Consider the following 9,126-nt stretch of genomic DNA (forward strand, 5'->3'; position numbering starts at 1 on the left):
ATTGGGAATTACACTTGAGAAATGTGATAAGGTAATGCCAATGTTATCCTATGGAAGGGCTAGACCTTGCAGTAGTGAAAAAAAAATGAGGTTTTTACTACGAGGACATGTAAAACTTAAAAGTACATGTCCTGCCTTTTAAATACATTGCACCCTGCACTGCGAGTTGTCCAAGGCCTACTTTAGGGGTGACTCATATGTACACAAATGGAAGGTTTCGGCATGGGAAGGGGTTAATCTTGCCTAGTCAAAAAATGATTGGAAAGTACACACGCTATGCAATGCAGGCCTGAGCTATGGTTAGAGGGTCACTTAAGTAGGGTGGCACAATAAGAGGTGCAGGCCCACTGGTACCATTTAACTTTCAGGTCCTGGGCACAGATAGTGCACTATACTAGTATATAAAATATGCCAACTGGGGATAAGCCAAAATTTGTATGTTTAGGAGAGAGAGCACAAGCACTTGACCACTGGCTAGCAGTGGCAAAGTGCATAGAGTCCTTAAGACATCAAACAATGTCTGAAACATAAAGAAGGCAGGCATAAGGGGGGAGGGGGGCACCCCAGGGCTGTCAAGTATAAAACTCCTTTACTTGTAAACAGCATAGTATACCCTCAACAATACATTTGAAGAGGTTTGAACTTAGTGTATGGATCTCTGGACTGGAGCTATGCTGAGATTGATCATTACTCACCTGTTGCAGCCATAACATCAGATTTGGATAAATTCAATTGCCCAGTGACATGGTGTTCGAGGATATTCCCGCGCTAGCCTTATCGGCATCCAATCTGCCTCAGTAGAGCTACTGGAGTATCACCAAGGGAACTTACAAATATAACAATCTACGGGATGCTGCTACACATCATTTACTATAAAAAGGCATACCATTTGCCGTTAGGCAACACGCATCAGTTGGGTCTGTTGAGGGTACAATTATGGCAGTTCAGGGTTTGGCAGATTGCTGTGATTGTGCAGTACGTTTCAATTGAACAACATACAAGGCAGTCGTCTCTCTTCCCAAACCCAGAAACCCTTACCAGAAAAAGAATCCTGCTACCCATAAAAAAAAGAAATTAAAAAAAATTATTAATCACATATATAAGCATTCTTTGCTAGTAACTTGGAGTGGTATGCCCTGGAAGGGGTAGTCTATACCACTTGTCCATTCCAAGTTTCTTGTCAACAGTTATCAAATCTGCAAACTCTAGACCCAGTATCTCCAGGCTCAGCGACACAAGAACCTAGACTTGCATGCAGCTGCGGCATCCAGCTCCCACCTGCACTGAAAGTGCAACATTGGACAGAGTTGATGGAGGAGTGTACATTCTCCCCCCATTCCCCAGCTTTTCACTCAACTTATGCCCTCATACCAATATCACACCCTGTAGAACATGGTGCTAACATTAGTTCGTGCTTTTAGCAGGTAGTAAATGTGTGCATATTTGGGCCTGTTCTATCTCTCCCAAAGGGGAAAACAGACAGAAGCGGACCCTGGTATTTCTGGGTCTGCGTTATTCTGCATTCAGTGAGAAATAATCTAATTTAGGTGCAAGGATACACGCCAGATTCTGGGCTGCAAGAATTCAGAATCTCCACAACTATATTCAGGAACACATAATGAGGACTTAAAGGGAAAAGTTGTCTTTAGCCAAGCAGACAAAAAAAATCTTTTTCACATTACCTAGAAGAGCCAGGTGTGACATTTGAAGTCTTTCTGGTTGAGACTTAACAGACTACAAAATTGCCCAGAGAACGCTGGCCAAAAATAAATTTTGAAGTCAGGGACATCAATTCCGCCTTGATTGTTGTAAGGGAGTTTAAGCACCTCTATTGTCAGTCTGGCTCTTTTATGCCCCCAAATGAAACTACTAAATATACCTTCAAGTTTCTTAAAAAACTACATTAGGAACTCTCAAGGGAATTGATCCAAATAAGTAAAGGAATTTGGGTAATATTTTCATTAAATTACATCTCTCTAAAATTCCTATTGGGAGTGTATGCCAATTTTTTAACTGCATAGCAGTCTCCTTAAACAATAATTCATAATTTAAAGCAAAAATACGATCGATCTTAGCTGAGAGCCTGACCCCCAAATAAGTAACTACCGGGCAAATACCCATAATTGAACGTTCGGGTTTAAAATTAATAAGCACTTGTATTTTGTTTACATTCAATTTATATCCGGACAAAGGACCAAATTTAGTCGCTTCCTCCTCAACTGATCACGCCCTGGCAGGATTAATTGTAAAAACCGCGATATCATCTGCAGTTATCTTGAGTTTGATTGCCTCTGTGAATAGTGGATATATTTGTATATTAGATTGCAATGCACATATAAATGGCTCAATATTAAGAGCGAGTAGAGGGGGCAACCTTGCCTAGTGCCACATAAGATTCTTAATGGTGATGAATGTAGTCCTAAGTATGATAATTTTGCGTGGGGTTGATTGTATAGAGCTTGGACCCAGTACATGAACTGTCCCTTCAAGCCAAAAGCTGCCAATGTAGCCCATAAAAAAATCCCACCCTATCGAAGGCTTTTTAAGCATCTAAAAGAATCATGCCGAGGTCTATTTATAGCTTCTCCGCCATGTCGAAGGCCCCTACTGCCATATCAACATGAGCAGTGGTATCTCTGCCTATGATAAATCCGTGTTGGTAGTCGGACACTAGTCCTGACATCATTGGAGCCAAACGATTTCACGATTTTTGCAAAAATCTTGGCATCCACATTTATGAATGAAATCGGCCGATATGAGCCACTCAGCAGGTGGTTTATTCTTTTTTTTTTAGGAAAGAAAAAAAAAAACTATCTGCGTCATATTCCATGATTCTGGTATCTTCCCACTTAAACCAATATGTTGTATAACCATTGTAAATGGTACAAGTAAGACACTTAAAAACATTATAGAATTTTTAAGGTATAGAATCCTCCCCAGCAGCTTTCCCAGAAGGGAGAGCAGAGATCGCTATACTTATTTCTTCTGTCGTAATATTGCCATCTAATAAAGCCGCATTTTTCTCACTCACGGCTGAAAGACTACTATCCTGAAGACATTGTGCCATATCTCTTATCAGGTATAAATGTATGTGAATACAATTTCTGATAGTACATGTAAACCTGATCTAGTACAGCTTGGGGACGAGTATAAAATTCCATTTGTACCTTTTATAGCATTAATCTTTGTTTTAGCCCTTTTGTCTGCTACTCTAAAAGCCAGGACCTTACCAACTTGCTCGCCATATTCATATAGACTTCTTAACTGCTATTTTAGCGTCTATCAAAGAGAAGCAGCTGATCCTGATCCCTAGTATCCTGCATAACTGCCTCAGCATGTTGCTTTTCAATATTATATACTGATTGAATAAGCATACGAGTCTTTTTTCCACTCCTTGTTCTGCTGCCATTTAAATTGCTGAATGATGCCTCTAACAAATGCTTTCATAGTGTCCCAAACAGTAAGCGGGGATGCTGTACCAATATTCTCACTAAAAAATACCTCAAGCTGTTAAGCAATATTAGCCAGATATTCACTATCTGTAAGTAAATATCTAGGAAAAGGATCTGGCTGTTTTACATTCAGGTGTAGCCTGAAAAGATAGTATAATAGGGTTATGATCAGAAGTAACCCGAGGGCATATTTCCATGTCTGAAACGGACATTACATTATCCGAAACCTATGCCACATCAATTCTTGAGTAAAGCCTATGAGGAGCAGAGTAAAACGTATAGCCAGGGACAGCTGGGTAGAACTGCCTCCAAGCATCTTTTGACTGCAGCCACGCCATTATCCATATTGTAGAAAGGGTCCTTCGCATTCTGGGATTAGCCCTCTGTCTTGTTGAGTCAATTCTGTAGTCCATAACACAATGAAAATACCCCATCACCAGCCGCTCCCCATCCCAATCTAACATTTCCATATTAAGCAAATCAAAAACTGTAGAATCATCTATAATAGATCCATAGACTGAACAAAACACAGTGCAAGTGTCCATCGGCCCTCTGATCCGCCAGTGTCTAATTTATTGTACATGAAAACCTTTTATCCTTTAATATAGCAGCACCCCTTATTGAAACATTGTGTAGTACATACTATTATTTCATAACCCAGATGTTTAAAAAGATTCCGATCCTTGTATGCCAAAATGTGTCTGTTAATAAAACTATACATGGGCGGTACATTTTCAGCTCCTCATACACTAATTGTCACTTATTTGCACTGTTCAGTCCTGCAACATTCCATGCCAAACATTTAATCCGATCCATAGTAATGATCATTCTCATCGGCTAAATTGCTTCTAAGCCAAATTCCCTTCTTTATTCTTACACCTCTGCCCAAATCAAACTGTTTACTTAACATCCTCTTACCCAAACCGTGAAGTGCCCCCCTGATTACATTTTCCCACCCCTCATATTGACCACAAAACAGTCTCCCACCACCCCTAGAACCTCTGAGGTTCTCGCTCCACCCACCCGGTTCAAAAAAGGAGGAATCTTCCCCTTTTACCTGCTGCTGCTTGTTTGGGCAGCTCCTCGGAGACAGTACCACTACGGTCGCCCCCCCCCCCCCCCAATGCCTATCCCATAGAGCGAAGAGGAAAATAAGAAGAAAGGAAACAATAGCAAGAAAAATCAACAAAATAAGTTTTTTTTCTTCAGTCTTATTAGCTGCTTCCGTTTGCCACTTGCAGATCGCTTGCTTAGTCTCTTGTTCATCTGAGAAAAATACGAGTTCCCACCCTTCAAGATCTTTAGCCATGCAGGCTACTGTAAAAATACTTGTGCTCCTGCGGTCTTTAATGGATCTATTAACGGGCGTAACTTCCAGTGTCTGTCCATGGTCATCTTGCATAAAACGGATGAACAAAAAAAAATGTAATAGAGTCCGCTGTAACAGGAGAATTAGGGCAAGCTTTCAAAAACACAGCCTGTCTTAGCAGGAAATGTCCAAAGAAAAGCAAAAAAGGTCAGATATCGGGCTCCTTGCTTATGCTGGACCAACAGAAGTCTATGAACTCTTTGTAACTGAGAATCATTGTCCCAATCTGCTAGTTCAGGGAAGGCCTTCTGGAACAGCTGGACCACAAATTCCCTTGGGTCTGAGCCCTACTTTCCCTCTGGGACCCCCGAATAGCCTTAAATTATGCAGTCGTTGGCAATTCTCCAAGTCTTCTAGCATAGTTTGCATTGCTAGAATCCGAGCGTCGTGCTTCTGTATCAAATTGGCTGTTAAAGTGGAAGACTCTCCAGTATCAGCAACTCTGCTGTAGCTCCGAAATATCCTGCATAAGTGACCCTATTTTGGTCATCTCTTGTAATGACTGTCTTAAGCTTTGATTACCCACTCTAGCCCATGCATAATGTTCCTGAGCTTCGAGACCGATCTTTTAATGCCTGAAGGATCAGGAGGGATGGCTCCCCAAGATCTTGGACCTTCTCAGTTTGTTTCTCACTTGTCTGTGCATCCCCATTGCTAAAAGCAGAGGTTGAGGTCAAGGACTGCCTTGGGCTTGAACAAGCTCTAGCTCTGGATTGCCTCCCACTACGCCTCTACTTTCCAAGGCGGTTATCTGTAGGACTAGTACCCGATAATCCTTTTATCATAGACTTGACCCCCCCCCCCCCCTATTTAGCCTGAACCCATTTACAGAGAGGACTATCTTCAGAAGCAACTTGGCTCGTAAAAGCACTATATTTGGTCTCAGATTGTCGTGTACATGAGATATTTTCTTCCCAGATCTTGTTACTTTGGTCTTTTCTTTTGACATTTTGCATAAAATACATTAGGTGATTTAGACACAAATCCAGCCTTCTCTGTTGAGTCTTTTAAAACAGCCGGCACATCGCTCTCCTTTTCCAATATTTTGGGATTGTCCAATCTCTGGCCACCATCTTGCAATAGTAGTTCCTTGCAGCCACTATCACCATTCGATGTCAGTGTGTCTGGTGGCACATTTCCATCACCCACTAAGCCTCCATCGATGAGATACTTGCCATATCCTCCATGCAGTCTACAGGCGCGGAGTGTTCTTGCGCGACTTCTGTAGCATTCTTGTGTCTGCGATTTTCCCACTCTCCTCCAACATTTACATTCTCCAGGAAATCAAAAACCAATAAGCCGGTCATTTAATAAGGAGTCTTGGCACTCTCGGGATTTAAATCGCCATCCCTCTCCAATTGCCCTGGAGAATTATTCCTCTCAATCTCAGGGTCCTTTAAACAATTACTAGTGACTTCACAGGCTACATTATGGCAGAACGGAATCGCCTCCATCAAAACATTTTGTTTACATTTACGCACTCATTAGGCTCACCAGCAGAGAAGAGGTTTGCTGCTTTCCCTGATTGAAGCAATCTCAAGAGCGGCTTACCTACTTTGGAGGAGTTCTTAGAAGTACTCATTTTCGGTATCATGGATCACTCCTCCAAAGTGTCTGTTTATACCACCAGAGCTCCTGCGGCGTTTGCGAGGACTAGAGCAGCCCGCGTACTTTGAGCCGTTTTCAGTGACGCCAAATCGTTTTTCACGAACATTGGGGTTAGAAGCAGTCTAGAGCTGCTCCACATCCAACCTTCCAGCATACAAGCCGAGACGTGAAAAGTGAGCGCCCGGCGTCAAACACCGCAAACGCCCGAATTCAAAGACTCTTTGCAGTATCCAAGTTTCTCAGAGGGTATTTTATATTTTAGTATTTTGATGTTTTCCATGTCTTCACCTCATACTCTCCTCCTCTCAATAGTCTCCCTACATCAGGTTTCGCCAGATAATCGGATGTTTGGAGAGCCGCTCCGCAAGGCTGTACTCTGTGGCCGCTTCAGTCCGCCATCTTAGTCCTCCCCCAAAAAGCCACTTTTCATAATATATTTTTGTATTAAAAATCTAATTTCACTATTGTTCTTTCTAGCGGGTCCTTTCCGCAAGATAGTGTTCGAATTTAATTTGTTTTTTTGGTGTTTCTCTAGGGCCAGCAAACCTTCCTATAGATAGTTAAAATAGCTTTTGAGAGCTAGACTTTGTTAGGTCATGCAGAAATTTAAAGTTGGCATGTCCTATTGTTAAATATCAAGCACTCCGCCTTGAGTGATACAATGCCTAAATAGAGGCAACATTAATATTTAAAAGGAAGGCTTTTACCCATTGTAGGAAATTGGGTTACTGGTTGAGGGGGATAAAATCCTACTTGTGCAGCAACCACAATTGACAGGGTGTAACACAAGCAATACCCAAATTAACCTCTTGTAGCTTAGCACAAATCAGTCAGGCTCAACTTCGAGGCAATAAGTAAAGTATTTATGCAGCACACAAACAGAAATAATGTGAAATTTAATGTATATATGAAACCAAAGCAACACAAATCCAATCAGTAAAACCAGAGATATGCAATTATAAAGATGTAAGTGTAAACAGTCTATGTAATAAAGTTCTCATTGGGACCATCTTGTTGTGCCAGACCGAGACAAAGTCACAAACTCAGGCAGACTGCAGGCCAGATACCAAGTTAGGCCCATTCAATAAAGTAACTAAAATCCTGGCTGCAGAGCTTTGAGATCCCACTTGGAGGACGTGTCATGCAGCAGCAATTCAGATGGACTGCAATGCGAGGTTATGTGCAGTGGTGGTCCCAAGGAGTTGTGGGGCTTTGGTGCAAAGTCCTGCGTCCAGGAGCCGGTGTGCAGCAGCAGTTCCAAAGAGCTGCAAGGTCCGATGTTGCGCAGCAGGCTCTGGTGGCTAGCTGCGAGGTGATGCATCGGTACTGCTTGGACCACAGCTGACTTGGCAGAGCACCTTCAGGCCCACTTCAAACTGTCAAGGACTGGGGTGGGGACAAAACTCACAGCAGTCAGTCCAGGTTCTGTGTTCAAGGTGATAAAAGCAGTTGCTGTCCCAGAGGCTCTGATCAGGAGTCCAGTCAACTAGCCCTTCGTCGTGGGTCCAAGATGCTGGTCTATTCCCCTTCACTCAAGCAGCATGACAGAGTAGCAAAGCAACTCTTCTGAATCCTTCACAGGTCTAGATGTAAAAGAAAGGAGTTGGATCGGAGGATCCATTTTTTTATACCTAGTGCCCAGTTTGAAGTGGGAGAAGCTTCAAGAGCTCTTCCCCCTACAGAGGGGTCTGGAATTTTCTGCCTCACTGCCCTGGCCCCAGCTTGTCTGGGTGGCACAGAAAGACAACTGTAAACCCCTTTGAGTGTGTGGCAGCAGAGTCTTTGTGATGTTTAAGTGTGGTAGGTGACAACCCCCCCAATCAAGTCAGAGTTGGCTCATCCTGACATTACCTATTCCCATTTGTATCAGTGTCTGGAAACAACACACATAGACCAACTGACCGCAACACCTACCCAGGAAACATGCTGCAGGACCCAAATGGTCAGGATGAGACAATGCTAACTTTAATCCAACATTACCCCACGTGAGTGGTAGGCCTTGCAGTACTGAAAATCTAAGTTTCTCACTACCAGGATATGTAAAAGTTAAGAGTACATGTCCAACTTTTTTAATACACTGCACCCTGCGGGCTATTTAGAGCCTACCCTAGGGGTAACTTGATAAGAGGTTTATTTTGCATGTCCTTTACTGCACATTACAATTGTAGGCCTGAGGTGTTTAAAAGGGCTCCTTAAGTGAGAGCCACAGAGTGCTGTAGGCTCACTAGTACCTTTTAATATACAGGCACTGGGTACACGTGGTAGCAATTTACTAAGGACTTACAAGTAAATTAAACCATTCAATTGGATGCTTACAAATTCTACCTTATTTAAAGGAGAGCACTTTGCGTGCTTACCAGTGTTGGAGTCCTTAAAGCCAACAAAAGTGGGTTTAGAAAATGTGAGGGTGAAGACAAAATGTTGGGGGATGAAACTGCAGAAAGGTCAAAGTCGCACTACAGAATTTGCACTGTTCATCAGGTTACAATAATAGGCCAGAAGCCATGTTTGCATTGCCACTGTGGTGCACAGAACAATAGGTGCTGCAGTGTACTAGGTACATTAAGCATCCAGGCCCTGGCTACATTTTGTACTGTATACTAGCGCTTTTTGAATTTGCATACTCCACATCTGTATACTTGCCTATGGTAAAAGGAGGTTGTGTTTGGGGAGGGGGGGGGGGGGGGGGGGGGAGAC

The sequence above is a fragment of the Triturus cristatus genome, chromosome 10 (assembly GCF_964204655.1).
Source record: "Triturus cristatus chromosome 10, aTriCri1.1, whole genome shotgun sequence".
Classification (NCBI taxonomy): domain Eukaryota; kingdom Metazoa; phylum Chordata; class Amphibia; order Caudata; family Salamandridae; genus Triturus; species Triturus cristatus.